The sequence below is a fragment of the Heptranchias perlo genome, chromosome 1 (assembly GCF_035084215.1).
Source record: "Heptranchias perlo isolate sHepPer1 chromosome 1, sHepPer1.hap1, whole genome shotgun sequence".
Lineage (NCBI taxonomy): Eukaryota > Metazoa > Chordata > Chondrichthyes > Hexanchiformes > Hexanchidae > Heptranchias > Heptranchias perlo.
In genome coordinates, this window is record NC_090325.1 from 123,963,109 (window position 1) to 123,987,072 (window position 23,964).

The 23,964-nt window shown below is 42.8% G+C and overlaps 1 long non-coding RNA gene across 1 annotated transcript; it reads left to right on the plus strand.

Moving 5' to 3' along the window:
• The first annotated feature begins 68 nt into the window (after positions 1-68).
• On the plus strand, positions 69-23,964 carry LOC137325657 (uncharacterized). The gene is made up of 3 exons (XR_010963907.1): positions 69-122; positions 22,928-22,968; positions 23,683-23,964. It is a non-coding gene; the product is annotated as an uncharacterized lncRNA (long non-coding RNA).

The window sequence follows — 23,964 nt, forward strand, 5'->3', positions numbered from 1 at the left end:
AGGCGGGTCAGTTATTTAAATGTGTTAATGAGACTTCGTGCCTCAAATTTTAACTGACTTTTTCATTTAGGGCTCAGGAAACCCGGCAGCTGAAGGGAAGCGAGAACGGCCGCATCCAGCAGGTAAGTGCCTTTCCAGCACTATTTGTGGTCCAGGAAGAGCATTAGTGCTTCCCCCCCCCCCCCCCCCCGCCTCCAGTCCCTCAAGCTAACCAGCTGTGATTGGCTTCCCCCACCGCAATCCGATGCCTCCTCATCACCCCCCCGACCCATGATCTCCCCCAGTGACCCGCGACCTCTTCAACCCCCACCGACCCACGACCTCTTCAACCCCCGCTCCGCGATCTTCCCGACTCTCGACCTATTCAACCCCCCCGACCCACGATCTCTTCAACCCCCACTGACCCACAATCTCTTCAACCCCCCACCCCGTGATCTCTTCAACCCCCCACCCCGTGATCTCTTCAACCTGCATCGACCCGCGATCATCCCCCCTCCCCCCCCCCCCCCCCCCCCCACCAAATCCACGATCTCTTCAACCCCCTCTGCATCCTCTTCGCTCCCCGGCTGCAGTCTACCAGCGCAGGCCTTCCCGCCCGACAACCAGCCAGCCTCTCAATCACTGAAATAGAATAACAATTAATGTTTACTTTCCTGCCATACATACAAAATCTCTGCTGTACATCAGAACATGAGTTTAAATTCTAGTAAACTTAGAAAGGTATGTTGCTAGATACCAAGATATCCCATTTCTGTCAGATGAACTATTTTTTATTGGAATTCAGTCGTCATAATCTCTGCCTTCTTGTTTAATCAAGGCTGTTGATTAAAGGAGTGCAATTGTTGAAAGATTTCAGGGTTACCAAGACATGTCGCTTTCCTTTAGCACAGAATCAGCGTGCCATTTGAATGCCTCCCTTGGTTGTGTGTTAGTTGCTAATTCAGGGAAAACAAATCAGCAGTCATACTCAGCTGTTGCTGTTTGCCACACTCTCACCCAGTTGCACACACTTGTGCAGGGTACAAGTAAATCAGCCAGTTGGCTTCAGACTGGCGTCACTTTACACCTGACGGATTAGCTCAGCTGGTAGCATGACTAGTCCATGCAGCTAATTAGAGTGTTTCTGTGGAAGGCTTGTGGTTTGAATCCAGACTAAGAATGTCAGAGTTTGGATTATTTTAGAATAAGAGAATGTTTTTTATGCTGTGAAATGCATTTATGCCTTTGATAAAAGACAATTTTTTTTTAGTATTCAATTTTGTAATTCTGAATATTTTTTGTTCACATACATAAAACAAAAACACCTGCCAATGTCAGGTCAGAGGTGCGGTCTAAATGCAGCTTTAGGATGCACTGCTAATTTTATTGTTGTGATGCAGGGTTTTACAGTAACTTTCACAATCTGATTGCAGGTTGATTTTACATGTAACTAATTTGTCATTTGACTGGTACCTGGGTATCCCTTTTGCTTGGGCTCCACTACCTGTAGAGTGCAAAACACAAATTACATTGCAGGTGATGAATTTCACTCTACCCACTGGGAGAGAGCTTTACAAATGCATGTTTATATATCTGGGCAGGGTTGTATTCCCTGTCAACTTTTTTTAATATTCGGAGAGTGCAGGTCGCAGCATCTGCTTTTTTATAACATTAAAAAGATTCAACACTAAGTTCATAAAATTCGCCAGAGATGCAAGCTCAGCACAACTTAAACCCAGTTTTACAATAGACTAGAATTATACTGGAGTGAGTACCAAGCCCAGAAGACATGGGACACCTTTTGGAGGGAGTCTCACACTGCTTTGCTTTACTGCATTCATATTGAGACCTGACTCTGGAGATACGTTGCCACTTTTGTGATGATACAGATTCAAATGATTTTGCATCAAATAAAAAATGGCAGTATAACTGTAGCCTAAATTGATTTCGGCTGAAAATCAAGCATATTAGCTTTCTGATTCACTCATTTAACAAATATTAAAGGGTCATTGCATCAGCAGAATTTTCCCTCTTTTAATATTGATTAATTGTACCTAGTGTTGTGCATAAACTAAAGCAAGTGGGTAGCTTTACCTAGAATTGTCACAACTGTAAAATATATTCTGATGTCTGTAATGATTAAACTTTTGTTACTTCTCATAATAGCAAACATTACTTTCAAAATGTCATGCTTAAAATGAACTAGTTACAGCTTGAGAACTTCTGATTTAGTTATAATTCTAAAGAATAACATTCACATTTATGAGGCGACTTGTAACCAATCAAGTATTAAACAATGGTCAGGAATATCTAACAATTAACAGTTTGTTTCAAGTGCAGAGGAAGTTAATTATTTCTAAAACATTTAGATAGCTTTCCTGTCATTGAATTTTCATAGCTGTGCTACACCCCATCCTGTTTAACATAGAGGTGTTTACATTTGAGAGGGTAGGAAGATGGTCAAAAGCCAGATGAACCCATTACATGTTTGAGGTAATTTATGAACTTTTCTGATGACTTTCTTCAAATCAAGATTTTTTCACTTTCCCAGTACAGATAGAATTAATTTAATGTATTTTTATTGTTGTAAAATGTTTTATGGAAATTAAAGCAGATGCAGTGACTTTCATTTAGACTGATATGGCAGTGTGAAAAAGAATATCAGTAACTGGTAAATTTAATTTATATATCTTGAAACATACTAATTGTCATGTATTTCTGGAATGGTCAATCAAGTCAAATGAGAAATTAGTGATATTACAGTGTATTAAAAGTATACAATTCCAAGAAGAAAAAGTCAAATAAATCTACACTGCAACTGGGCAGTAATTTAAAGTTAAAGATTTTCTACTTCAGTGTTTAATTTGCCAATATTTTCTAAGAGTTTTAAAAAATGTATTGACACTTCTATTTTTTCTTGATTTCCATTCCTCCATTATATTTTAAAATCACTCCACCATTGTTCAGCATCGCAATCCAGTGCATAGAATCATAGAATGGTTACAGCACAGAAGGAGCCCATGCCGGCTCTTTGTGAGAGCAATCCAATTAGTCCCATTCCCCCGCTCTTTCCCCACAGCCCTGCAAATATTTTCTCTTCAAGTATTTATCCAATTCCTTTTTGAAAGCCTCAACTGAATCTGCTTCCATTACCCTTATAAGGCAGCGCATTCCAGATCATAACTACTCGCTGCGTAAAAAAGTTTTCCTCATGTCGCCTTTGGTCCTTTTGCCAATCACCTTAAATCTGTATCCTCAGGGTCGCGACCCTTCAGCCAACGGGAACAGTTTATCTTTATTTACTTTATCTAAATCCTTCATGATTTTGAACACTTCTATCAAATCTCCTCTCAACCTTCTCTGCTCTAAGGAGAACAACCCCAGCTTCTCCAGACTATCCATGTGCAATAAAAATCCTTTCAGAAAAACAAATTGCTTCTCCCTGGTTCCAATGCATATACTCCTCATGAGTCAGCTAGACAGATGATGTGGTCAACTCCACTGGTGATATTCATCACACAGATGTTAGACAGGCTAAAGTGCTGGCGTGGTGCCTTTCCCTGCTTCATATAAACAGCTTTTCATATATTAGTGGAATGGTTGTTAAGTGTCCTGCCAGCATCTTTTCTTGCTATTTACACTGAGCCCTTCACTATTCCCCAGAGAGCTTTATACCACCTTGCGGTTTTATAAAGAATAAAATTTATTGTAATGATAATGGCTAATTGTTTTAATGTCCCTAAAAACAAGCAAACTACAAAAAAAAATCATGAACTATGAAAGAAATTTGTGTATGACAAATTGTTTGTCGAAGCTATATTCACAACTTCATGGATGTTAAATTGGGTGTTGTTCCGGCGCTACGCGGCCGCTCGAACATCCAAGATGGTGTCTAGGCTGCGCCCACACATTTCCAGCGTGACATGTGCCGGAGGCCATCTTGGTATAGGAGTTAGCACATGCGCGAATGCCGGAAGCATGTAGATAGAAAATGCATGCAATCAGTGTGCAATGCTGATTTAAAGTGATAGACACCATTTTGGACTTTAACACTCAACTTAATGCGCAGTCTTAACCACGCACACCTGAACATGTCTTAGAGAGCCTGAAGGACCCCCCCCCCCTCCCAACAGCGCTATTTAAAGGGACCATGCAGGATTTACAAGTTGTTGGATTATTGCTTCAGGCTGCTGGTGGAATAGGAAGTGTTTTTTGAAGCTCCCTAGACTTACTGAGAATTCCTAGAGTACATTTGAGAGTGGTTTGGCAGGTACTGCCTTACGGTTCGGAAAGTTACAACTGTGGTTGAACAACATTCCTGGCCATCATGGGTGATCTGCTAGGGCTCCCGCTGGGCATTGACCACGACTGGGAGCATGCAGAGAGGCCACGCAAAGCAGATCAAGCTGCGAGGAGAAGGAGGAGGAGGCGCAGAGCACTGAGCAGGAGGCCATATCCAATGTGGGCCTTCCGGGACAAATTCTCTTACCTCAACATGACCGAGGAGGATTGCATCCGACGTCTGAGGTTCACCAAGGAAGATGTGACCGAGATCTGTCAATTGGTGCGGCCACAATTGCAGCCTCAGAGCAGGGTAAGGACAGCATTGTTTGTGGCTGAAGGTCACCGTGGGACTGAATTTCTAAGGCTCAGGATCATTTCAGGCCTCTGCTGGTAACGTGCAACATCTCGCAGTATGCAGTGCACTGCTGCCAAAGGGAGGTCACAGACGCACTGTATGAGCTGAGGAACAGGTTCATCACCTTCCCTCTTGACAGAGACAAGCAGAATGAGCGAGCACGGGGGTTCACCCGCATTGCTGGCTTCCCCATGGTGCGGGGTGCCTTTGACTGCACGCATATTACCCTGTGTGCCCCGCATTTCAACTTGGCCATCTTCGTCAACCGAGAAGGCTTCCACTCCCTCAACGTTCAGCTGGTGTGCGACCACACGCATCGAGTCATGGAAGTCGATGCCTGCTACCCTGGGAGCAGTCATGATGCCTTCGTCATGCGGCAGTCCAGTGTGCCAGCTAAATTTCACCCGTCTTGGCAAGTCAAAGGCTGGCTACTGGGCGACAAGGGCTATCCCTTTACGCCGTGGCTCATGACTCCGGTCAGGAACTCATGCACATGTGCAGAGCAGGCCTATAATGAGAGCCATGCTGCCAAATGCAACATCGTACAGCACACCGTAGGCCTCCTCAAACAATGCTTCCTCTGCCTGGACTGGTCTGGAGGAGCCCTGCAGTGCTCCGCTGAGCGGTGGGCTGATTCGTGGTGGTCTGCTGCATGCTGCACAACTTCACCATCATGAGGGACCAGCCTTTGCCACCAATGATCGGAGAAGACCCTGAGCCAGAGGAGGAGGAGGCTGAGGAAGAGGAGGAGGAGGAGCCGCAAGAGGAAGTGGAGGAAGATGCAAGGGTGCAACAGGAACCACACGCCTTGTCCGTAAAGGCTCTGCGTGCTCGCCTGATCCGTGCCCGCTATCAATAATGTCAACTACATCCCCCAACTCACCATCACTCCTACACACCCGACCTTTCCGCTCCCACAAAACAATCAAATCGCTCTCCATCTGATTGCATATTGGTTTCCCCCTCAGCTATCGCACAAATAAAAACCACCACCAAATGCAAATTCAAAGTCACATTTATCAATGAATAAATGAAATTATGGAAACAAAACAGAACTAGTCACCCTTGTGTATTGCCCTAGCGTCTGTTGTTCATGTGCCTTTATCTATCCTAGTGCTCCTATGAGGTGCTTCCCCAGTGGCTGGAGCATGGGTGGTGGGAGGCTGCTGGCCTTCAATGGAGGAGCGTGCAGATGGCCTTGGAGGAAGACCTCGTGCAGCTATGGGCCAGGATGGCCCGGCTTCAGACTGCACCATCTCAGCATGGGCTGCAGCAGTCTGGCCTAGCTGGCCAATAGGCAACAACAAGGGCACTGGCGGAGTGGCAGGGGTGGGACCAGGAATGCTGTCATCCTGAGAGCGGACAGCACGTCCAACTGCCATGGCGCCACTGCCACTCTCCCGGGACGTGCCTCAGCAATCCTGGTGATCAGCTGGAGAACGGATTGCTGGAGTGCTGTGACGCCCTGGAAGCCCCATTCCACAGTGGTCCCCAGAGCCATGATAGCAGCAGTCTGAGTTTCCATTGCAGCAATCTGGGCAGCAACTGTAGCTTACAGACCTTTGATGACATTGGTTTGTGCTACAATGGAAGCCCTGACATCGGCCATCAGACGCCGCATCATGGTGGGTTCCACAGGTGTGCTGATGGAGGTGACCACCCGTTCCATGTTAGAAAAGATGGGCTCCAAGCTCTGCGCATAGCCCTGGCAGCACTTGAGTCAGAAAAGGGAGGAGCGAGATGTGGGAAATGAGAAGGAGCATTGGATATACAGAGACCCCCTTCATCGGGACCTCCAGCATGTTGACACGGCTGCAGCGACGACGCGCCCGATGATCCGACGCACTGTCTCCTCTAGTGGGGTGAGGACGTGTAAGCATCCCCATCCACCCTCAGGTCTCTCCTGCCGCCGACTGTTATGTGCCACCTTCTCCTGCAAGTCAGAGGACAGTGTGTCAATGAGTATCCTGCAAGGTGTGTGGGTGATGTGCCTGTCATGGTTGAATAGCTGCCAGTGTGTGTGACCTGTGAGTGGTGGTTGTGTTGCCTGCAAGTGTGGTACTATGTGCGGGTGAGATGCAGCATGCCGAGTGCAGCATTGCTTATGAATGGGCAGTGTTTGTTGGTGGGTGGGTGATGGAGGGTGTGATGTGTGGAGCAATGCTACGGTTGGTAGGATGTGCCACTTGACACTTGCATTCACTCACCTTGACCACTCGTGTCAAATCAATGAACTTCTTCCAGCACTGCACCCATGTGCGTAGTGCCATGCTCCTGGCGTTCACTTCCTGCACCACAGCCTGCCAATGCCTGCAGAGCTGGAGTATGGAGGGTCTCCTGCCACCCTGCGGGTACATGTTGACCATCCTTTCATCCACCCCTTCCACCAGGACCTCCAGTGCATCATCCGAAAAGTGTGGGCCCCTCTCTTGTGCCAGTCCTGCCATCCTTGCAGCCATCCATCCCTCCTCCTAGTGGACTGTGCATGTCTCATTTAAAATGTGCACCTGCACTTTTAAGAGGTGCAGGCTGCCGGTGACGTGCGCTGAGCACACCCCATTTCCGGCTTCCTCATTCTCTGTGCAGCCTCTTGGCAGCGCAGGTAGTGCTGGCTGCATGGAGATATCATGGTAAGTAGCAGGCAGCTCGAAATTCACGTGCTGCCTGCATAGGGGCCATCGGGCGCGGGTAATAGTGGATCACGTTATCCGCGCCCGAAAATGGGCCCTATCGAATTTTTCCCCCCATGTGTTTATACTTGGAGAGAAAATTCCACTAAACTTCTGTGAAAGAAATTTGTAGCTGATGAATATGAACAATGGTCATCTTATGAAGCCTGGTTCATTAAAGACAGTAGCATTTTATTGTTAGTGTCAGAAAACAAGATTTTTTGTGTGTGTCTCAAAGCCTCAACATTAAACTGAGCTTTAAAGGTCAACTAATGGGAAGCAAACTAGAGGAGGGTATACTACAATATGCAATGCAAGAAAATGTGCTGCACCCTTCAATTTGTACTGTCTGGATCAAGACTTCTGAGCAATGGACTAACTATTCTCAAGTGGATTGTCTGCCAACAAGCACAGTTAGGTTTTAGTTGTTCCTTGTTTCTTACAGAATTCCAGCATAACAAACTAATGTCTGCTTCTGGGTTATCTGTGTGTTTTTATCATGATTTCATTGCAAAAAATCCTAAAATAGTTAGTGGCTTTTGAAACTATAGCCAAAGGCTACAAAAGCATTTCGAGCACTTAGTGCTATTTCCTGGTTAAAAAAAAAACAAATTTAAAATATTTACAAGACAGCTTGTATAATTCACAAGACTTTATATCATGTTTTCTTTTGAGTTTTTAACATTTTCGTTCCTCAATTTTCCTTTGGTGTCGCTGAGCTCTGCTCACTGACAGAGGATCAACAGTGATGATATGTCCTTTTTTCTTCTGCCAATGTTGCTGTTCAGCTAGCTGCAAGGAGGTGCAAGAACATCTTTCGCAGAATCGTAGAATGTCATTACAGAAGGAAATAGTTTGGCCCATCATGTCTATATCAGTGCTAGATCCACATCAAAGCTATTAACCTGAGCCGCAATTCCTTTCTAGTTCCTTGTACTCTTTAGTATCTTTCCACTTAACGAAATCCCTTCTTAAATGTGATTGATTTGACTTTAATAGCCGCTTGCAGTAATGCAACCCACAGCCTAATAACCTTCTGTATAAAAAGATTTACTTTGACCTGCCCCTTTATTCACTTTAGAGAAGCATAGACTCTGGGCAGATTTGATTGAGATGTTTAACATAATGAAAGGTCTAAACTGTATTCATATAGACAGATTATTTCAATTAGATAGGTTATGGAGAACCAGGGGTCATGCGCATAAGTTACACAAGGGTTGAGCTAGGTTTGATGTCAAGAAGCTCTCCTTTTTCCTGAGGATCGTAGACCAATGCAACAAGTTGCCAACCAAGGAAATCTGGGCTGGAGTAACGTAGGTAAAAGTAACAAGAAAGATAAAAAAAAGTATATGAAACTATCCAAGAGATTACAATAATGCACAGTTACCATAAATTGTCCAACAAGGTAGACAGAAACAAAGTCAGAGAAGAAAGGTTGTAGCTAGAAAACCAGACAATATAGCTTGGATAAAGATGCAATTTGTAAGTCATAGAGTGAGTGCAGTCGTAGGTGACTTTTTGCTCAGTGAAGTGGATAGTCATGTGTATGGCAAGTTGTCTACCTAGAACTAGAACATTATATATTGACAAAAGGTGAGATACTGTAGGGGCCAGGAAGCGACCCCGTGATAGTATTCCACATAGAGGTAAATGACAAAGGGAAAAATAACATAGAGGTTTAAAAAGTCATGATTAAAAAGTAATGATAAACAGAGTGTGTCAGGAAGGGACAGAGCGTACAAACATAAGAGTGCACTAGCAAATGGGGCCAGGGTAGGAAAGAATGGTAAAAAGACAAAATTAAAGGTTCTTTATCTGAATGCGCGCCACATTCGTAATAAGATAGATGAATTGACGGCACAAATAGAAACAAATGGGTATGATCTCGTGGCTGTTACAGAGACGTGGTTGCAAGGTGACCAAGGTTGGGAGCTAAATATTCAGGGTTATGTAAAATTTCGGAAGGATAGGAAAAAAGGTAAAGGTGGTGAGGTAGCTCTAAATATAAAGGATGAATTTGGTATAATAGTGAGAATTGATCTTGGCTCAGAAGATCAAGATGTCAAATCAATTTGGGTGGAGGTAAGAAATAGCAAGGGAAAGAAATCACTGGTGGGAGTAGTATATTGGCCCCCTAACAGTAGCTACACTGTAGGCCAAAATATAAATCAGGAAATAAGGGAGGCTTGTAAAAACGGTAATGTAATAATCATGGGCTATTCTAACTTTCACATAGATTGGACAAATCAAATTGGCAAAAATAGCCTGAGGAGGAGTTCGTAGAGTGTATTAGGGACTGTTTCTTAGACCAATACGTCGGGGAACCAACCAAGGAACAGGCCATTTTGGATCTGGTAATGGGTAACGAAACAGGATTAATTAATGATCTCAAAGTAAAGGGATCCCTTGGGAAGCAGTGATCATAACATGATAGAATTTCACATCCAGTTTGAGAGCGAGGCTCTTGGGTCTGAAACTACTGTATTAAACTTAAATAAGGGCAATTATAAAGGAATGAGGGTGGAATTGGCTAAAGTGGATTGGGTAAACAGATTAGATGGTATGATGGTGGATAAGCAGTGGCAAACATTAAAAAAGATATTTTATGACTCACAACAAAAATATATCCCTGTGAGAAGGAAAGACTCCACAAAAAGGGTAAACCAACCATGGCTAACTAAGGAAGTCAAGGATGGTATCAGGTTAAAAGAAAAAGCATACAACATGGCAAAGATTTCTGGTAAGCCGGAAGATTGGGAAAACTTTAATAAAAACCAGCAAAAGATGACTAAAAGAATAATAAAGAGAGAGAAAATAAATTATGAGAGTAAACTAGCAAGAAATATAAAAACTGACAGTAAAAGCTTCTATAAGTATATAAAAAGGAAGAGGGTAGCTAAAGTAAACATTGGTCCCTTAGAGGATGAGACTGGAGAAATAATAATGGAAAACGAGGAAATGGCAGAGGAATTGAATAGATATTTTGTATCTGTCTTCACAGTAGAAGACACTAATAACATACCAATAATAGTGGAAAATCAAGGGGCAAAGGGGATGGAGGAACTAAAAACAATCACTATCACTAGAGAAAAAGTACTAGGTAAACTAATGGGTCTAAAGGCTGACAAATCCCCTGGACCTGATGGCTTGCATCTGAGGGTCTTCAAGGAAGTGGCTACAGAGATAGTGGATGCATTGGTTGTAATCTTCCAAAATTCACTAGATTCTGGAAAGGTCCCAGCGGATTGGAAAACCACAAACATAATACCCCTATTCAAGAAGTGAGTGAGACAGAAAGCAGGTAACTATAGACCAGTTAGCCTAACATCTGTCATTGGGAAAATGCTAGAATCCATTATTAAGGAAGTAGTAGCAGGACATTTGGAGACTCATAATACAATCAAGGAGAGTCAACATGGTTTTATGAAGGGGAAATCATGTCTGACAAATTTATTCGAGTTCTTTGAGGAAGTAACGGGCAGGGTGGATAAAGGTGGACCAATGGATGCAGTGTATTTGGATTTCCAAAAGGCATTCGATAAGGTGCTGCATAAAAGATTACTGCACAAGATAAGAGCTCATGGTATTGGGGGTAATATACTGGCATGGATAGAGGATTGGCTAACTAACAGAAAACAGAGAGTCAGGATAAAAGAGTCATTTTTAAAATTTCAATCTGTAACTAGTGGGGTGCTGCAGGGCTCAGTGCTGGGGCCTCAACTATTTACAATAGATATCAATGACTTGGATGAAGGAATTGAGTATCTTGTGGCCAAATTTGCTGATGATACAAAGATAGGTGGAAAAACAAGTTGCGATGAGGACACAAAGTGTCTGCAAAGGGATATTGACAGGTTAAGCGAATGGGCAAACATTTGGCAGATCGAATAAAATGTGGGAAAATGTGAAGTCATCCACTTTGGGAGGAAAAATAAAAAAGCAAAATATTATTTGAATGGAGAAATACTACAAAATGCTGCGATACAGAGGGATCTGGGTGTCCTCGTACATGAAACACAAAAAGTCAACATACAGGTGCAGCAGGTAATCCAGAAGGCAAACGGAATATTGGCCTTTATTTCTAGGGGGATGGAGTATAAAAACAGGGAAGTCATGCTACAACTGTACAGGGTGCTGGTGAGACTACACCTGGAGTGCTGCGTACAGTTCTGGTGCCCTTATTTAAGGGAGGACATACTTGCATTGGAGGCAGTTCAGAGGAGGTTCAGTAGGTTGATTCCGGGTATGGGAGGGTTTTCTTATGAGGAAAGATTGAACAGGTTGGGTCTATACTCATTGGAGTTTAGAAGAATGATAGGAGATCTTATTGAAACATACAAGATTCTGAGGGGACTTGATAGGGTAGATGCTGAGAGGATGTTACCCCTCATGGTGGAATCTAAGTCTCATAATCTCATAGTCTCAGAATAAGGGGTCGCCCGTTTAAGACGGAAATGAGGAGGAATTTCTTCTCCCAGAGGGTTGTGAATCTTTGGAATTCTTTACCCCAAAAAGCTGTGGAGGCTGAGTCATTGAATACATTCAAGGCTGAGTTAGACAAATTTTTGATCAGCAAGGGATTCAAAGGATATGGGGAAAGGGTGGGAAAGTGGAGTTGAGGTAAAAATCAGATCAGCCATGATCTCATTAAATGGCGGAGCAGGCTCGAGGGGACGAATGGCCTACTCCTGCTCCTATCTCTTATGGTCTCTTATGGTCATATACATGAGGATTGCCTCAAAACTCAGGGAGAGGAGGTGCAAAGTAATGTCCTCTGGTATACTTTCAGTGTTTGGGAAAGGGGAAGCATTCATCAAGGAAACTGAGGATGTATCCTAGTGTGAAAACTACAATGCTAATTTCATAAGTACAGAACAAGATATCTGGTACAAGAGTAGAAACAAAGAGACTTGTAAAAAACATTGAGGGAATAATCAAGACCATTTTAAATAGATAGACGGGGAGGAGAGAACAGGAAGGAAACCTGATCCCGGACAAGATGGATCAGAAGTTCAAATCAGTCAACAAGTGGCTATGGATGTATGAAATATACGTGTACTGGAGATCAGGAAAAGGCAGACACTGTGCGCTCTATAAGGAGGCAAATCTACATTAAGATGTATATACATGAATGTTAGAAGCATTGGAAATAAGATGTTGTAACTGGAGGCTGTTGTGACAGTAGGGAGTTATGATGATGTGGGAATACTAGAAACATGGTTAACACCATGAGATGGTAATGAATATAACTTACAGGGTATCGGGTGGACAGAAAAGGAGGTGGTGTAGCCCTATATATCAGCAATGTCTGCAAGATAAATTGAGTTGATCAGGTAGGAGGCAGCAAGCTGCACAACAAACCACTTTGGTTAAACATCTTTATGCAGATTTCCGGGGCCATAATGTTAAGTATGCAGGATAAATGCATACCCAGCATCAGCGAGCTCTGACTAAAAAAGCATGACCTTCAATCGACTAACAAATCACAAGTGAAATAAAAAGGAAAGATGACCTCTGCAAATCCTGCAGCAAGAAAAAAAGGGGTTTACTGCGATGAATATAGGAACACGCAGAAACACATTAAAAAGGTCATCAAGAGGGGCAGAGTGAAATCTAGATAAAAGCTTAGCTACAGAGGCTAAATGTAACATTAAGAAATTCTTTCAGTACTTCAACAGTAAGAAGGCAGTCAGAGAAAGAAGTGAGGCCATAAAAGACAGTCTTGAAACAGAGTACGAGTATAAAAGAGTAAATATTCTGAATGACTACCTCTTCCAAGGAAAGGCTTGAGCAACAGGCCCTCCCTAAACGGAGATAACCTAAGTAAGATCAATATAAATGAGGTGGAAGTCCTAGACAATCCAAAAGGACTCAAATCAAATAAATCCCCAGTAATTGATGGCAGAGGGCAAAGAGAAAAGAGGGAGGAGATTTTTGAGGTATTGACAATCATTATGAGGGAGTCATTAGATACAGGGGGGTAGATTGGAAACAGGCTGACATGCATACATTCAAAAAATGCAACAGAACAGACACTGGCAACTACAGAACCATTAGTCTTACTTTAATTCCATGTAAAATAATTAAATTGATTATCAGGAGTAAACTTGAGGAATATCTGTACAATATTAACCTAGCAAACAGCAGTCAACATGGATTCAGAAAAGAAAAATTCTGCCTGATCAGCCAGGTAAACTTTTTTTAAGGAAGTGACATCACAAGTGAACTACGGAAAACCTGACAACATGGTGTGCCTGTAGACTTCCAAAAGACTATTGACAAAGTTCTACTTGAAAGACTATTAGTTAAACTCAAAGTTATGAGGAATCAAGGTAAATCTTGTGAATGGATATGAAGTTGGTTGAAGGGGAGCAAACAATTGGTACTTGTTAAATGAGGTATTGAATGGGGTGCCCCAGGGCTCAGTGTTCAGAACACTACTATTTCTAATTTGCACCAGTGCCTTGGATTTAGAACCTTAATACAAATTGATCAAATTTTGGAGATGATACCAAACTAGAAGTAATGGGGGAATCAGAAGAGGTAGCTCAGAAACTACAAAATGAGTTGCAAAATACAAAATATACAAATATCTAGAACAATGGCAGATTAATTTAATGTGGACAAGTGTCTTCTTTCTTTAATTTATCACATCTTCCCTTACTTAATCACTCGCCCCCAATTGAAATTTAATTTAAAAAGCTCTAATTAACGTCTCACAAGGATGTTAATTGGTACAAAAACTACCCGCCTGCCTGCGCTAGTTAGGCACCCGACTGCGACAAGTAGGTTACTTGCACGCATCCAAACCCGCCTCTGTTAAACCCGGAAGTGGGCGCGTTGGAGCCGGGTTGCAGTCGCGCTCCAAAAATCAATTATTTTAACTACCCCTTACCCCCAACCGACCCATTCTGGGGGTGAAAATTTCCCCCACGTACTCCATGAATGGTGTTGAAATAGCTGAGGAAGAATTTGTAAAGGCACTAATAGTCTTAGTAGACTCAACGCTCAGTTTGTCCAGCCAATACAGAGCAGCAATCAACAAATCAAAGAGAATGCCAAATAGTGAAAACAGTAGACTATAAGTCAGAGGAAGTCGGATCAAAATGTACAGTGCTCTAGTCAAACCAGACCTTGAGTACTGTGTCCAATTCTGGTCACCAAGGCACAAGAGAGACATTCAAGCACTGGAGGCAGTGCACAGAAGGGCTGTAGATTGCACACCAAAGCATATAACAGAATCTATTTTAACCGTTGCAAAAATGATCGTTGCACCTGTTAAACTTCTGGCCCTTTTCATTCTCTGGTCAGAGCAAATGTAGGCAACAGTCAATCAGTAGCATTTAAAACATGTGCTTTGCTCAGGGATCCTCACTTCCCCATGTAGCCACAGCAACTACAGAGAACCAAAAAGTAATTGGGGTAGATTTTCAACTTACCTCCTGGACGTAATACTGGAGTTGTGGATCAGCTGTCAGTTTTACGCCTGGATGACAAGTTGAAAATCAACCCCATTGTTGACTTTTGTTACATAGAATCATAGTATGATACAGCACAGAAGGAAAACATTCGGCTAATCGTGCCTGTGCCAGCTCTTTGAAAGAGTTATCAAATTAGTTTCACTCCCCTGCTCTTTCCCTATAGCCCTGTAAATGTTTCCAAGCATTTATCCAATTCCCTTTTGAAAGTCATTATTGAATCTGCTTCCAGTACCCTTTCAGGCAGTGCAGTCCAGATCATAACAACTCGCTGCGTACAAAATGTTTTTCTCATGTCTCCTCTGGTTCTTTTGCGAATTACCTTAAATTAGTGTCCTCTGGTTACTGACCCTACTGCCATTGGAACAGTTTCTCCTTATTTATTTTATCAAAACCCTTCATGATTTTGAGCACCACTATCAAATCTCCCCTTAACCTTCTCTGTTGTAAGGAGAACAACCCTAGTTTCTTTAGCCACTCCACAGGTTTGATTACCTGCCCATGCACCTGCTGAGACTGCTAGCACCTATCAAAATAGGAAAATGCCTGTGTATCCCCCGATCTGCTTCTTGTCATCATATTCATATTCTGATTTCTCCTTTACTGCTGTTGCAATCCTGAACTAGCCAGTTAAAGGACAATAACTTTTAAATTTAAAAAATCTATAAATCAGATATTTCAATTATTGTAACTTCATTTTAATGTATTTTTTTTCGCTGTTGTTTTTATTTTAAGAAGTTGATTTGGAATAGGACAGAACTGATAGGCAAGGTTGATAGAAGTGAATGGGAGAGGGACTAAGCAACAAATTTTTAAAAAAATTAATTCATGAGATGTGGGCGTCACTGGCAAAGCCAGCATTTATTGTCCATCCCTAATTGCCCTTGAGAAGGTGGTGGCGAGCCGCCACCTTGAACCGTTGCAGTCCGTGTGATGAAGGTTCTCCCACAGTGCTGCTAGATAGGGAGTTCCAGGATTTTGACCCAACGACGATGAAGGAACAGTGATATATTTCCAAGTCAGGGTGGTGTGTGACTTGGAGGGGAACCATGCACCTGCTGTCATCGTCATTCTAGGTGGTAGAGGTTGGGGATTTGGGAGGTGCTGTCGAAGAAGCCTTAGCGAGTTCCTGCAGTGCATCTTGTAGATGGTACACACTGTAGCCATGGTGCGCTGGTGGGGGAGGGAGTGAATGTTTCGGGCGGTGGATGGGGTGCCAATCAAGCAGGCTGCTTTGCCCTGGATGGTGTCGAGCTTCCTGAGATGTTGATGGAGCTGCACTCATTCAGGCAAGTGGAGAGTATTCCATCACACTCCTGACTTGTGCTTTGTCGATGATGGAAAGTCTTTGGGGAGTCAGGAGGTGAGTCACTCGCCGCAGAATACCCAGCCTCTGACCTGCTTTTGTAGCCACAGTATTTATGTGGCTGGTTCAATTAAGCTTCTGGTCAATGGCGACCCCCAGGATGTTGATGGTGGGGGATTCGGCGATGGTAATGCTGTTGAATGTCATGCGGAGGTGGTTAGGTTCACTCTTGTTGGAGATGGTCATTGCTGGCACTTGTCTGGCTCGAATGTTGCTTGCCACTTATCAACTCAAGCCTGGATGTTGTCCTGATCTTGCTGCATACGGGCACGGACTGCTTCATTATCTGAGGGGTTGCGAATGGAACTGAACACTGTGCAATCATCAGCGAACATCCCCAATTCTGACCTTATGATGGAGGGAAGGTCATTGATGAAGCAGCTGAAGATGGTTGGGCCTAGGACACTGCCCTGAGGAACTCCTGCAGCAATGTCCTGGGGCTGAGATGATTGGCCTCCAACAACCACTAGCATCTTCCTTTGTGCCAGGTATACTCCAGCCAATGGAGAGTTTTCCCCTTGATTCCCATTGACTTCAATTTTACTAGGACTCCTTGTTGCCACACACGGTCAAATGCTGCCTTGATATCAAGGGCAATCACTCTCATCTCATCTCTGGAATTCAGCTCTTTTGTCCATATTTTAGACCAAGGCTGTAATGAGGTCTGGAGCTGAGTGGTCCTGGCGGAACCCAAACTGAGCATCAGTGAGCAGGTTATTGGTGAGTAAGTGTTGCTTGATAGCACTGCCGACGACACCTTCCATCACTTTGCTGATGATTGAGAGTAGACTGATGGAGCAATAATTAGCCAGAATCGATTTGTCCTGCTTTTTGTGGACAGGGCATACCTGGGCAATTTTCCACATTGTCGGGTAGATGAGAGTGTTGTAGCTGTACTGGAACAGCTTGGGTAGATGCAGTGCTAGTTCTGGAGCACAAGTCTTCAGCACTACAGCCGGGATGTTGTCGGGGCCCAAAGCCTTTGCTGTATCCAGTGCAGTCAGCCGTTTCTTGATATCATGTGGAGTGAATCGAATTAGCTGAAGACTGGCTTCTGTGATGGTGGAGATCTCGGGAGGAGGCCGAGATGGATCATTCATTCGGCACTTCTGGCTGAAGATGGTTGCAAACGCTTCAGCCTTGTCTTTTGCAATCATGTGTTGGGGTCTGCCATCATTGAGGATGGGGATGTTCACGGAGCCTTCTCCTCCCATTAGTTGTTTAATTGTTCACCACCATTCAAGACTGGATGTGGCAGGACTGCAGAGCTTTGATCTGATCCGTTGGTTGTGTGATCGCTTAGCTCTGTCTATAGCATGCAGCTTCTGCTGTTTAACATGCATGTAGCCCTGTGTTGTAGCTTCACCAGGTTGGCACCTCATTTTTAGGTACGCCTGGTGCTGCTCCTGGCATGCACTTCTACACTCCTCATTTAACCAGGGTTGATCCTCTGGCTTGTTGGTAATGGTAGAGTGAGGAATATGCCGGGTCATGAAGTTACAGATTTTGCTGGAATACAATTCTGCTGTAGCTGATGGCCCACTGCGCCTCATGGATGCCCAGTTTTGAGCTGCTAGATCTTTTCTTAATCTACCCATTTAGCATGTTGGTAGTGCCACACAACACATTGGAAGGTGTCCTCAGTGTGAAAACGGGACTTCGTCTCCACAAGGACTGTGCGGTGGTCAGTCCTGCCAATACTGCCATGGACAGATGCATCTGCGACAGGTTGGTTAGTGAGGACGAGGAGTAGGATTTTCCGTCGTGTTGGTTCTTTCACCACTACAGATGAATGGGATTGGCCAGACTTGGCCATTGTTGTGCATTACCAATGACAATTACTTATTTTGGTTAAAACTATAACCTGTTCTGATGCACATCACACTTAAGAATAAACTTATCTCTATTATTAACATTCCTTTTTTGTCGATTGCTCTAGTTGATGAGGATTTAAGTGGAAATCTGGCTGTCAGTTTAGGCTGACACAAGATTATCCCCTGAAGTAGGCCTTTCAAATCATGAAATTGATTCAGAGAAATTTGACATTTGTAATGGCAAACTAAAGTTGGATTTTAGAAAGTAATGGTATAGTTTGGTTTAGATTTGCTAAACAAAAAAATTTTCTCATTATAAAAAGCATAATTTGTCCCAGTGCTAGGGTGTTAACATTTTTATAGAATTGCAAAATTTTAACCTGCTTCTTAAAAATATAAAGAAATAATATTGTCAAGCTGTGAATTAAGTGGAAAGTAACTTTCCCAATGCTTCTATTAGTGCAAGCTATGTTTCAGCAAAGGCTTTCAACTCTGAACTAAAACTTCTTGGATACTATGAATAAAACTCAGTGGTAGTACTCTCGCCTCTGAGTCAGAAGGTCATGAATTCAAGCCCCAATCCAGAGATTTGAGCACATAATCTAGGCTGACACTTCAGTGCAGTGCTGAGAGAGTGGTGCATTTTTGGAGGTACCATCTGTTGGATGAAATGTTATACTGAAGCTCCGTCTGCCCGCACAGGTAAATGTAAACTATCCCATGGTACTATTTGAAGAGCAGGGGAGTTCTCCTGGTACCCTGGCCAACCTCAAACAAGATCATTAAAACAAAATATCTGGTCATTCATCTCTATGCACGAATTGGCTGCTCTGTTTTCCTACATTACAACTGTGACTACACTAAAAAAGTACTTTATTGTCTGTGAAGCTCTTTGGGATGTCCTGAGGTTGTGAAAGGCACTATATAAATGCAAGTTTGTTCTTTCTTTCTTGCATCATACCAGGATAGAATTAATCTTTTTATTGCTGCTGAGAGCTATACAGCAAAAACAATTACTGTATGTATTAACAAAATAGTAAGAATAAAATGTCAATGGACAATGTATATGGCAAAACAAAAATATTTAATTTGCTAATAATCCTTCTGTTAGTCTGTTTAAGTTGTAATTCAGTCCTTTTCTTTTGTATCTTTCTAATACTACAATATTCTTCGAAGGGTTAACTTTAATATGTGCGGAGTGACATAACATATTAAAGCTTCGATGTACTATGCTAAAGAGCCCAGAACATGGGTTCACTACTGTAATTTCACAAATGGAGACTTGTTGCCATGTTGTTTTTGTTACTTTTTTTTCTTTTTCTCCATTCTAAGGCTGCCATATGTCATGCATCACCTTTCTAAGGCAATGCAGCAGGAGGATTATCTCTTCCCAGTCATTTGCTAAATAGTGTGTGCGAGAAGCTAAGGCTGACTCTTCTTTTGGTTCTCCTTGGTCTTCATTTGGCACCTCTCTGGCCGCTGCGTGTTTGGAGAACCATGGAAAGAAACCCTCATCCTTCCGTGCTGTGTTGCCCAAAATGTACTGCTGATACATTTTCCATGCTATTTCTTATATTCAATTATTGATTATTTCTTGATAAATGTAGTGATTATGACCTAATCATTAATCCTTCAAAATGAATATTATTGTGCATCTGTGACATGTAATAAACTTGCTGTCACCATCCACTGCTGCAAAAAATCCTGATAAAACAACTTTGCAAAGCTGTATAATTATATTAATTAAATCTATAATTAATAATTTTGCATCTGACAAGTGCCTGTATGGCAAAAAGTAACAGTAGGTTATGAAAAGTATCTGTAGGGTGCAAAACATGCTGATTGGCTCAAATGTATAATCATTGTTGTCGGTCATGACCCATATTGCATGGTAAAAGGAAAACAACACCCTTAGCAAGTTTTCACGTGTCCATCCTGTCCAATTTGATGGGCTTCATTATTGTCATTATTTTTAAAATCTTCCACATAGATCCATTTTATTCTTGTGTTTCTTTCTTCTCAGCCCTCCCCCTTTGTCCTGAGGAAGCTCTTTTTGTTCTTTTGATCATTTGTTTGTATGATTTCCATCGATTTTGTTTAACAGAATTAATAAACATAATAATGTTGCTGTATAAAATGAATTAGTCCTTTACTGACTCCATACAAATATGGAAAACATTTGACGCAGATCACAACCTTTTCAATTCCACACATAGAGCAACAGGAAATGGAGGGGAGTGGACACTCAGCCACATCATAGAAAAGGGAGTGGAGGGATTACACAAACTCCACTCATCTGAAATGTGTTGGTAATACACATGTGCCAAAAAAAATCAGAGATTCTCAAATCAAAATGTATTGTTCTCAATTAAATTTAAATATAAAAGGGCTGAAAATCCAGTCCTTCTAGTACAGTGTCGCTGTCAATCTAGTGGGAGTGTGCCGGAAGGGCCAGACATTAAGCTGGAATCCAAATATGCAGGGTTGGGGACTCCCAACATTGTGAGTTTCCGCATAGCCAGCCTCACAGGAACCTGATTATTGGCGACTGTATGCCTGTTGAAACCGGACATAGCAACCCTCTGATACGCGGTTGTCGGTCCGACCTGGGGGTCCAGGTCGAGAATCTTGGCCTGGACCCTCAAAGCCTTTTAATATTTTTAAAATACATCAGAGCCTGAGGGTCATGGGTGGCTATTTTCTATGGGGAAGACCTCTTTCCCTCCTCCCCCCCCCCCCCACCCACCCCGTCCCTGACCTTACACAGTATGCTGCAGTATGTAGCCACTTTGGTGGGTTGGTGCTCAAACTGTGCTCCTAATGGTGCAGATGCCCACCATTGACATTCAAAGTAGGGAACTATCCCCTGACCCAGAAAAGTTTACCTTAGTCTGCAGTGGAGGTTCCTGGTGGGTGCAATCCTGGCCCTTACGCTGGGATACACATCCCCCCCAACACCACCACCACCACCACTGCAGAGTTTTGGCCCCAGTCAGAATCTTCCATCTTAAAAATTACAATTCAATTAAAAATTGAATATATTTCACACTCTTAAACAATAGTATCAGAAAAAATCCCATAAAATACACTTCTGCTCATCAGGACAATGTTTTAATACTGAGCATAGACTTTTTAAAAATCTTCCTCTGCAAGCAATTCCATGGGAGATTAATTAACATCATATTTTTTTTTAAAAGATATATACACAAATGACTTCAAGATTATAGTTTAATCTCCGGGTTCAAATGAGTTTTGCTTTCACAGAAATGGTGAATAGCTGAACCTTCAATTACCTCTTTATAGTCAGTGCCAGGTATCCATGACTCCCTTTTAAAAATGAGCTTATCTGTATCACAAGACAGGGATTTTATAAATAACGGAATGGCTTGGATAACATAGTTGGCACGCTCCTTTGGCATTGCAGTTGTTTCTCCTAGCAATGATGAGATGTAGGTTTGTATTATGATTCACTACACAGCAAATGTTATGGGGAGTGAGAGAAATGAGATGAAGGCAGGTCTATTCCAACTGAATGGGAGGGAAAATTAGACTATCAGCCAGCCAATTATTTATCCATAGAATTCTTAAAAGCCGATTTTAACTCCAGGCAGAAGTTGGGCGAATAGGGGCTGAAGTGGATGGCAAACCGTTAGGCCCTGGAGATTTTAAATCCCAGGCATCATCTACATAGTTGGCCTGCGGGCAGGAGTAGTTGGGAGGGGAGTCAGGAGGGCGTCACGGTCAGGAGAGATTCCCGGGGCGGGGGAGGGGTAGAGAAGCCCAGGATATGGTAGGCACAAGATCTCTTTGTGGGGCCCAGAAAAGCACTCCTGCTCCTCGTGGCCCACGAGGAAGCAAAAAAAATAATTAACTTACCTTTTTGGGCCTCTTCTGGCGTTGCTCCCCTTGCCACCAGGTTGGACTGACGGAGAAGCCACAACAAAAGAGCAGGTTAAGATTGAAACCTGCAAGAAGGCAGGGGAATCAGTGTGGGTAAGTCACACTGGCCATTTTAACTTTCACCTATCTTGTTTTGCCAAGTGGGCTGGATTAAAATCATCCCTCTAGATTTTGATCTTTTCATCTATTAGACAAGCCTCTCGGAAAGAATTTCAAAGCATGAGGTGATACATGCAATGCTTAATGGTCTGCTACATGTGTCCAATCTATATTACAATTCTGTCTGTAATATTGTATGATTGTAATACATTAATGAGCCTCTAATGTTGCTAATTGGTCCATGTGACAACATGGATTAATTAGATCATTAAAAAAAATTCAACCTATTTTCGTCCACCATGATAGTTCCACTTTTTCCTCCCCATTCCCCCTTTGTTAATGCCTCATCATGCATGATAATCCCACTCTGCCCAACATCCAGTCCCTCCCAGATCCACCCAACTGCTCCAGCTCTGACTCTGCTTGGTTCCTGGGCCCAAAATGCTGAATGCATTAGCTCTGCTCCCTCCCACCATTATCAACTCTAACTCATCCCTCCCTCGCGGTAGTTTTTGGAGTCTTCGAGGCTTCAGGCCCTTCACCTTCCCATACCACTGCAATGAAAAGCTTTCAATATTGGTAGTTTTGGCCTGAGGTTGCAATTAAGGTGAATGGATGACTAGGTACTAGAAGTGTTATACCAAGCATTTCTCTCATGTTGATATCTCTGCTGGGAGCCAGCAGTATAACTGTACAGTTCAACTTAATCCACCCACATGGATATGAAATAATGAACACAGATTACAGCCCAACAGGTCACAGTATAACCATAGTTGTAGTAAATGCATTGGAATGAAGGATAAGAGCACCACACATGAACATTTTAGCTTTATATCAAAGTATTATAAAAGTGTTGGCAGGATCTTGTTCAAATTATGTGATTATGGGCACATTTTTGTAAAAATTAGATTTCATTAGACTTGATTATTATATGTTTGTTTATCTGTTTACATAATTTTATGTCTTAATTTTTTCAATCCCAGGATACACAGGAAAATTGTGAGGAGAATGTTCCAAACTTTAGGTAGGTAAGAAACATGTAGTAGTGCTAGGGAGGTGGATAATGTGGTTTGGTAATGTTGGAGGGCGTGGGGTGGTAGGAGGAGTGAAGGGGTATTGAAATGTGGGAGTATTGGTGAGGGGTGGGGTCTTTGAGTCTTGGAGTAGTGGGAAGAGGATTTCTGGTACTGGGTGATATGCTAGAAGTGTGGAAGCAATGGGATGGTGGTGGTAGGGTGTTGTGCCATTGGAGAGTGTGGGATTATTGGGAGGGATTCTTGGAGGATGGGAACAGTGGGAGGAAAACTGCGAGCTCTAGACACACTGGGAATTATGTGGCAGGGTTTGGGTGAAATGGGAAGAAGGATGCCATGGTCTCGGACCATTAATAGGGGTATAATGGGAGGTGAGTCGTGAGGTTTAGGAGCAGCGAGTGGTGTGCTGACTCTGGGATTGTTGGGTAAGGGGGTTCATGGGTGTGGGACTACTGGGAGAGAGCGCAATGGTCTATTTCCATTTGTGAAGAACCTTGGGATTTTTTCCATTAAAGGCAAGTTGTTGATGATGATGATTAATGATTAATGATCATAAATACAAGCAACAAAGATGATTGAGGTCAGTGATGCAATACCACTCCTTCAAGGGTATAATTAGAATACAAAAACAATGCTTTGAACAGCTGCATTCTCTTGGAGTTCATGCAAATCTTTGCTTAATTAATTTCCATTCTTTTTGTTAGTTTCTATGGAACTCAAAGAAGCTACATCTGCTTCATAATGGGCCAGAAATTGCTCCCAAATTAACAGAGTACCTCAACTGCGCTCTCCATTTTTAATGGAGAATCGAAGGAGCAAGTTCCCATGTTTGCACATGCGCACTAAAACCCGGAAATCGTGAATTTGCTCCTATTGGTTCGCTGGTGATTTGACAGCTGCAATTTAAAGGGCCATTGCACTCTACGATCATTTGAAATCACTGAAAAATTGCAAACTTGCTCATCCACCCAGCTGGAAAGTAACTA